The sequence below is a fragment of the Anser brachyrhynchus genome (assembly GCF_964034855.1).
Source record: "Anser brachyrhynchus genome assembly, chromosome: 15".
Lineage (NCBI taxonomy): Eukaryota > Metazoa > Chordata > Aves > Anseriformes > Anatidae > Anser > Anser brachyrhynchus.
Window position 1 is genome coordinate 1,893,509 of NC_137733.1, and position 8,689 is coordinate 1,902,197.

Here is an 8,689-nt window from a genome sequence, read left to right on the forward strand (position 1 = left end):
CTCACCCCTCTCTTCCTGACCACAGCACAGGCAGTTTAAGGCAACATCAGCGCCAAGTTTATCCACGCCCAGGTACCCGATGATATGTGCACCCAGAGCAGGGCAGCACCGCGTGGAAAGCTGTATTATCACAGCACCGAGGGCAATGCTCTGAGCCCAAGTGCTCGTGCCCAACCCAGCACCGCGTTCTGTCGTCACAGCATCCTTCAGCTCTTTGCACATCAAGTTACAATCTGTGAAATGCCGTGATCATCCTTTTCTCCCAACATTCATTCTTCTCTGAGGCCGATGCTCCTCTCACAGCATCTTCAGCTCCTGGAAATTTATGTTTAGTCTCATACTATCTGGCAGCTGTTCTAAAACCTCAGTGTCAGGAAAAAAAAAAAATCAAAGATTTAAATGACTCCCTCTGGGTGCAAAAAGCCCCTCAATTATTTGAAACCCATGATTCACAGGCTTTTACAGGCAACTGGCCAGCACAACACGCTGTTGCAATGCTCTGTGCAACACCTCAAGGTGCTTCTCTATCCCAAATAATAGGAAATTAATGTTTGCAAAAGGCTTTCAAATGTTCTCAGGCAGCAGCTTTACAGGAAGCAGCAGAATCCGTATTATTTATATAGATCTCGTTATTACAAACTAGAACTCCACGCTATCACTGTAATAAAACGTTACCCAGGAGACCATCAAAAAAACTGAACAAAATCCTGTAATACACTGGGATGAAATGTGAACACAAGAGAAAACAGGCTTTCAGATCATTTGCAGTTATCCCTGGAAAATGAGACACCTCTACATTTGCTGTGCATTGCAGGGGTCTGGCAAGTGTGGAAATAAAAATGTTGTTTTTGCAGAGTTACATTGTTTAAAGGTAAGGAATGGGGTATTGAGATATGCTTGCAGTGATAAGAAAACTTAGCAGGCGACCTTGTAAAATGCAGAAAATCAGACTCCTTAGAACAATTAGGTGAAAATCACGGTGTTAAGTCAAGTCAGATAAGTGAGGAAACATTACCACTTCAAACAGTAAAAAAAGTCAAAAGAAATTTGAAATTTAACAGGCCGGCAACTGAAGGCCATGCATTGTCTGTGAAGCATCAGGCAGATTGTGAACCTGGATTACCCACTCAGTGGGGAAACAGGGGAGGGTCCTGTCATCAAAAAGTATATAAACTGTGTTTTGGGACCAGTAGGCACGCTCCTGCTTGTGGGTCGCGAATAAATTACTGCTTCACTGAGATCCTCGCCTGAGCCTAAGTTATTGGCTGCGGAGTGTTTCTCACACAAGTAAGCAGAGTGCTCTGCAGCAGTTGCAGGACTCTTTAGAAACAACCTTTTCCTTTTCACCTATCATTCTTGGTTTAATCCCCCCTTCCTTCTTTTTTTTTTTTTTTTTTAACTGATCTGATGGGCAGAAGGGTGAATATGCCCTGGTGGCTTAGGCAATAAGAAACGCCAGGGATGAGTAATCTTCATACAGAAGATCCTTAGAGGCTTGTGAGGCTGCAGAAAATCTGACTGCGCAAAAGGAAGAAGAAAACCAGAGCAACCAACTAGTGTCCCCACACACGACCCTAGCAGGGACAGATTGAGCCAAATCCCTCCTGAAACACTGGTGTACTGCTTTGCAAAGCCCCCAAACCCACATCAAGCCCTTTTTAAGCATCTGGGTACAGAAACAGCTGCAGCAGCACATGCTGCAGAAGCAAAGCCAAATATTCCCTGTTTGCACTGTGCCCTAAGGGCTAGCAGTTTCTACCTTTTGCAGTTTATAGGTGCGAGTGATGGAGAGGGCTTTGCATTTGTTTCCTCACCTGCTGCACTGCCCTCCTGCTGCCTACATGTGATGGGTACTGGTGCTGCCGATCTGGCCGGTCACTTTGCCTCCGCCCAGGCCCAGTTGCAGGCTCAGGAGGCAGGCAACAGCCAGCCAAGGCTGTGAACAGTGCTTTTGCACCTACTGACAAGGTGGCTTTTTATATTTTTAGGCACAGGCTGCTTGAATACAGTTCCTCAGAGCTGGCAAAGTGCTCCCCCTGCTCCTGCTGAGGCTCACTCCCCCCTGCAACTGAGAGATGCTCTCCCCGGAGGAGAATAAAAGCCAATATTATTTGCGCTCTCTCTGAGGAAGCTGCAGAGTGAAGCTCATTAGCATTGAAATAGAAACCCAAACCGGGCCACTCCAGTCCTGCCTATTTGTAGGAGCAATAATTCTCCATAGGTGCTTAAACGCATGCAAAACGGACTGCTGGCGAAATCACCTCGCTTAAGATTCGGAGCTGTTTGCCGCAGCTTCAGACACAGGGCACCTGGCCCCTGTTTTGCGTGCTGGGCCAGGCTGGCCCACGGCACTGCTTTGCACTGCCCCAAAAGGTGGCACCAGCATTTCAGACCGTTATGAAAGTTTGGTGACCTACAGCAGAATTTGCAGTCGGCACCTCCGTCAAGCTCAGAGACCCTGAAGAGCAGCTGAGCTGTTCTGTTATTAAAACAAGCTAGGGAACGGTTAAGCTGGGAGCCTGCAGGCAGGGACACCACAGAGCCACCCCTCCCTAGGGCCAGCCCATACTGCCCATGCACTGCCCTCGCAGCAGGAGCCACCTCCTGGGTGAGGAGCCCCCTTGCCAGCCGGCTGAACCCTTCCAGAAGCACTCACAGAGCGGGCAGCGGTTAAAGATGCTGGTTGTCACCAGTGGGAGTGCTGTAATTTAAACGACAGCGCATTTTGCAGTACTGCTGGCACTCGGACCTCTGGCCAGAATCCCTTCTCTGATGACAAGCTACCTAAACAAACAGGTTTGTTTCTTCTCAGCAAAAATGTGAAGAAGAGGTGCCCAAGGAGACCCCTGAATAGTTGACACCAACATGTAAATACATTTGAAAACTATAGCAAAATCCATCTGAGGACTGTGGATGAAACTCAGCACAAGCCATTAATTATATATATATATCTAATATATATATAATTATATATAATTATATATATATATTATATACTATATAATATATATTATATAGTATATATATTATATATAATTATATATAATTATATATATAATATAAAATATATAATATATATTATATATATATATATATAGGGTATCTGGGAACTAAAGTCCAGTCAGTCTGAATCTGTGCTGGGCAAAAACCTGGTGAAGAGCAACATGGCACATAAACCAGCATCTGGGAAAAGGTGGTGGCACCATTAGCGCACGTCATCCTCAACCAAAAATTAAGCGTCAGACAAATGAGGTATTTAAATTGTGTCAGCACTGTTTGACAAGAGCGTGAAGTGCAAGAGCCTGAAGCTGACTTTCATGAGCAGTAGATTTTCAATCTAAAAATGTTTTATACAAAAAAAGGCTATCCAAAATACTATAAAACTAGTTTTCCAGTAGGCACTACATGAAAAACACGATTAGCCAAATAGTTTCAATCCTTGACCCAACCCTATTCAGCACATTCCCCAACTCTCTGGAAAACACACGAAGCCACTGCTGATACAATCTGTGCGTGGCAGCGCTCCATGCCAGGCACAGCATTAACGATGGGAGCAGATCCGGAAAGCTCGGTGACACCAGTTCATTTGAGCAAAGTGCTCTGAATAGCCGTAACTGGCACGTCACCTATCTCAGCACCAAGTACCCAGGTCACTCTAACAACAGAGAAGACATGATTTTTGTCATCAGCAATTAAGAAAAAGAAATGGGAAGGTTTGCGTAGAGCCAACCACACACACTCCTAACGGGAAGCTGTTACTAAGAGGGTCGAAGCAATCCACAGATACAGAAATAGGAGATAAACCAGCCAGCTCAGGGAAGCAGTGCTATTTCGGTATCTGAAGTCCAAGAAACCATTACTAAAAGCTGTGAGCAGCTCTGGTGACCATATTTCAAGGATAGTCTTGAACACATATGAAGGATTCAGACAAGACTCTGGAAAACTTGCCTTATAGTAAGAGGTTTTCAAATCTCAGCCTGTGCTGTTTTCCCAGGCGGTGGCAGGGATAATTCAGCCACAGTCTACAATTATGTCCCAGAGGAAGAAACTCTGATAGCACACAGCTCTTAGCCTAGCCAGAATAAATACATTGCAGAAGTAGTAAATGAAGTAAATATTTTAAAGCAGAGGGCAAGTAGTCATTGGAAGAACAGCCCTGGGACATGACCAGCTCTAAGAAGCTTAGCAAAAAGCTTGGGTGACATGCGGAGAAAATGCCAGCACTCAGGCAGAAGTTGGAGCCCACCTTCCAGCTTGGACACCCACACACGGGGGGCTCTGGGTGTCCTGCAGGTGAGAAACCGCACAGCTGTGCTTAAATCACCTCCCCTGCTGCCCCATCTCTGTCCCATGTGCTCCAGCATCCCTTTACAGTACCGAAAATGAGGAGAACAGCAGTTGGAAGACTTCAAGGAGAACGTGGCCAGTCCTCAGCCCTGGTGCCTGGAGCATTCACGCACTGCGCTGAGGGCTCCTCAGGGCAGCCCCAGGTGGGTGCGTGGGGCGTGCTTCCAGCTCTGCCACTGCCTGCCGGAGTGAGTCACCCTCCACACACTATCACCAGTTTGCCTTTTCTCATCTTTATATGGTATGTCATCTTTATATTTGTATGGCATCTTGAAGGGAGGCAGATGAACATCATAGCCATGGCAGGTGACCACGGCACTGCAGCCCAGGGGGTCACCACCAACCCCAGGACCCAGAGGAGTACAGGCAATGTGAGCACAACGTCAGGAAAAGGGGCAGAAATTGGGACGTGTAGAACAATTTTAACTACGTTATCCCTATCTAAACTTTTTCCTCTAATAATGAAGTCTAGACTAGTAATTATTCTTGAATAAGATTAAGATGTCAATGGTATTAAAATAATATTCTCGGCTTTTTATATCTGTAAATATATATACATATCTATATAAAGGTTATTTTCCTTTTTGCCCATAAGCAAAATTTTAATCGCAAATTCACTGCTTACTAACCCATGTCAGTGCTTATGAGGCACCATTATTTTAAACAGAACAAGGTACATGTGGTTTTCTTCCAATGAATGCAGAGATGACACCTGCAAATGCTGTGCTCATCACAGAAGAGTACAGGCACCCATGGCTGCTTCCATCGGGAACATCCCTGCGCCACTAACCTCAGCCCACATAGCACTAGTCAAGCGCCCAGCCAAGCCGAAACCTGTGAAGCAGAGCCCTGCTGCCACCGCAGGTACTGGTGGAGGCACCTGCTTTGGCCGCCCGAGCCATTTGCAGTAGGGAGGATATTGAGGTCATTCGGGTTTTATTCCTGTAAGGGGCCTTGTGCACAGCACAAGGACGTGGCGTTGCTGTACCTCCCTGCTGAGACCATCACAGGGTGCGGTGGAATAAACCAGCAGCCACTGCCTCCACCGACAGCCGCTGTGCAAAGTGACCACGCTATGGGGACAAACAGGTCAAAAAAGAAATTACAGAAGCCTCCTGTGGTGGAAAGCCTTACCGAGTCACTGCAGATTGCTTTAGAGAAACCCGTAATCACACAGCAAAAGCAACCTAATGAAGAGCTGGGTTGCCGGCAGAAATATTCTTTTATTCATTAGTAAGTCCACCGGGGTCAAGTTATCACACACAAGTGGAACACAGAAGGACTCATCAAGCCTTTACACCTAATTATACAGAAATGAGCTACCACCTCCCCTCACCTGACGGTTGTGCTTTCCAAAGTGTCACAAGCACTTAAATCACACCTAGTGCGTTCGTTAGCTGGTACGACCCAACACACGGCCTGATTACAAGGAAGAAAAGAATGTGACAGACCTCCAGAGTGATGAGGCGAGGTTGCAAAGGGGGAGGTATCATAACAGCAGTTTTAATTCAAGCCTGGAATTTGATAGAAAGATTTTAAAAATCACACACACACTGGCACTGCAAAAGAATATATTGTCAGCATTAACAGAGGCTTGCAGCATGAGACCTTTTCCAGGCAGAAAAGACTTGTTACAATAAATGTTCTAAAAAATTCAGCATTCACATAAGAATCCATGTGCATCCATAAAATAAGAGAGCAGTGCAAATAGATTAGGTTTAAAACAATCTCAGGGAAAAGAGAACTCTTTCACTGAAGTTCCTCCATATCTTGTCCTCTTAAATCACCTCAAAGAGCATCCATACAATCTCAGAAATCCTATTATCTCCCTGTTCCTATCATAAATTTGCCAGTCTTTTTTGATAAATTACCACCTTCCTATCATATTATTTCTTTACTAAAAATTACAAGTCAGAGTTCTGAATTAAAGTGCACACTAGCAAATTGGAATTCTTATATTACAGAAATAAAAATTGGAATATATGTGTCTGAAGTATAAATATATTACATGCATGTATAGCTGGGATCATTATGTGCCGTTACCAAAAAACAGCGCTATCATTTCTACAGCTCTTAAAGAGCCTATTGTGATCTGTGATTCATGTGTTTTCAGGAGCCGTGCTCGACTCCCAAAGCTCTATTCATTTTTTTCTGGTTAAAATAGATCACCTGTGTGATAAATTATTCTGGAGCAGTTATTCTTGTGTGGATGCTCTCCGTCTGGAATGAAATACTTTATTATTTTGATTTAGCTTTATTCATAGGCTCGTAACTCTAAGCATTCCCCTAATTCCAGGTAAGGAAATGGAAGAAAAACAAAACCAGCAAACCCAGCTCCAGCCTTCACAAGGGATTAGGGTCCAAACATCCTAACATGGTGCTGGGCTCAGCCTGAGGACCCAAATGCTGCATTTACATGAATGCTCGGAAGTCAGAGCCTATTGTGTGCCAGTGCTGCCTATTAAGAAAAAACAGAAAAATAACTTTATAGTTTTTTCTTTTTCAGAATTACTAAGAACACTGAAATATATAGAACAAAATCCATAATGCTACTTGACAAAAAAAAAATTAACTTTAGAGAAAAAGATGTTTCTAGAACAATACATTCTAAGGAGCACTGTGAATCTGCAGCACATCCCTGGTGATGCAGGCTGATGCCATCAGACACGTTGCTCTGTTGAAACGCTTAAGGATAAAAAGTGGCACTTTGATATTGTGTTAACAGCCTGAAAAGGGATAAAACCCCTCTCTCCTCACCTGCCAGCCCCACGAACTTGGCTTCACAATAGCTGTTCCCATCCACCTCTGCTCCCATCACTCCTGACCTGACCTATCCTCCAAGAAACCTTTGTTCTGTTTTATTTTTAAGTTGAATCCATTCACAGCATGGCCAATGGTGCTAATGCACCAAGAGTGTGGGATGCTACTGCTGGGAGCAAAGCAGGGGGCAGAAGCAAGTGAAGGGCAAACCTCGAGATCCCTGAGACTGAGCACTGCCACCCAAGAGCCTCCCTCTTGCTTCAGTAGGAGCTTGCATTACCTGCAACTCAGATGCCACAATTTTGGCATAGCTGAAAAAGACCTTTAACAACAAAGTGCACTCAGGTGTACTTGTATGTTGACATCATTCCAGGGAGTGACTGATCCAGCCAAGATAAGAGGAACAGAGAGAAGACTGTGCAAAGTCTCAGCATGTAAGCATTTCATCACCATTTGTTTTCATTTGAATAGATTTTTGTAAAAAACTAGGTGAAGAAAGTGTGCTCTGAGGCTGGAAGCTCTTCTGACCGCATGCATCACACAGCAGACCCTGAGACATAGGCTCACACGCATTGCGTGCTGTACTGCTAGAAATGCCTGAAATCCAAACAGATTCCCAAAATCTGACCAAAAAAAAATCTTTCCTTGGAAAGCCAAATGGTCGGGATCAAGACCAGTAGCCACCAGTACAACTGGAGGGGGGTCAACAGGGTAGCTCTCAGCCAAGTTTGCCATGAGAACATAAAATCACTGCCCTCCTACTTGCTGCCGGTGATGTTTCCTGGCTCCGGGCAGTGCAGGTAGCTCCATGCCTAACACAGAGGCCAAGCGCAAGCATTCTGCTTGTGCCCGTTTGATGTAAGTGAAATATCTGCTACAGCAGCCACTCCAGGTCACTCCTGTTGCTCAGAGATGCCCCCAGATGACACCAAGCTCCTGCCTGGCAGTGTTGCAGTTTTGTCCTGGTGCTACATTTTGGACCAGGGATGTTCAAGTCCCCATATGCCAGCACTACCCAGCCACAGCCCCAGGTCCCTGACCACTGCTCCAACCCCATGAACACGCTCAGGTCACCAGCAAGGGCAGCAGCATCTGTCTCAGCCCTGTAACCAAAACATGGATTCATCATTTCTTTATTAACAAGGACTTTAGCAAGAGTATACTCAGTCACGTACAGGTTTGGGCATCAGCAGCTCAGGAAACAAAGGAAACCCCAATAGCCCAGGAAATAAATGCTGGCAGGGAACCCATGCACCAGGGGTTTTGCATGAAGTGTTGCACGCTGTAGACACAACTCCTGAGGCTGTAAGAGTGCACCTTGCATCCTCACCTGCCCCACGGCAGCAGCAGATGAGTCACAGCCGTAGGTAGGTCGGGCTGCAAGGCGCTGCCAGCTGAAACAGGCTGAGCAGCGCCAGGAGCATCCCCACAGGAGATCAGCAGCCAACTCACCTCTCTTCCCCAGCCAGCAAAACTGAAAAGTCCAGCCAGGAGCTTTATAGCCTCTTTATTTCAAAAATAAACAAAATGGAAATAAACTTTATGATGACGTTAACTAAAGCTTTCTAAAATAAAACTTCCA

The 8,689-nt window shown here is 45.3% G+C and overlaps 1 protein-coding gene across 1 annotated transcript in view; it reads right to left on the minus strand.

Annotated features, from left to right (window-relative positions):
- Positions 1-2,918, minus strand: part of LOC308178410 (uncharacterized protein) — a 62,179-nt gene extending 59,261 nt beyond the window's left edge. Inside the window, exon 1 of the transcript XR_013939739.1 lies at positions 6-2,918. The gene's annotated coding sequence lies outside the window, so the exon portion shown is untranslated. The remainder of the gene's footprint in view (positions 1-5) is intronic.
- Between the last annotated feature and the right edge of the window lie 5,771 nt (positions 2,919-8,689).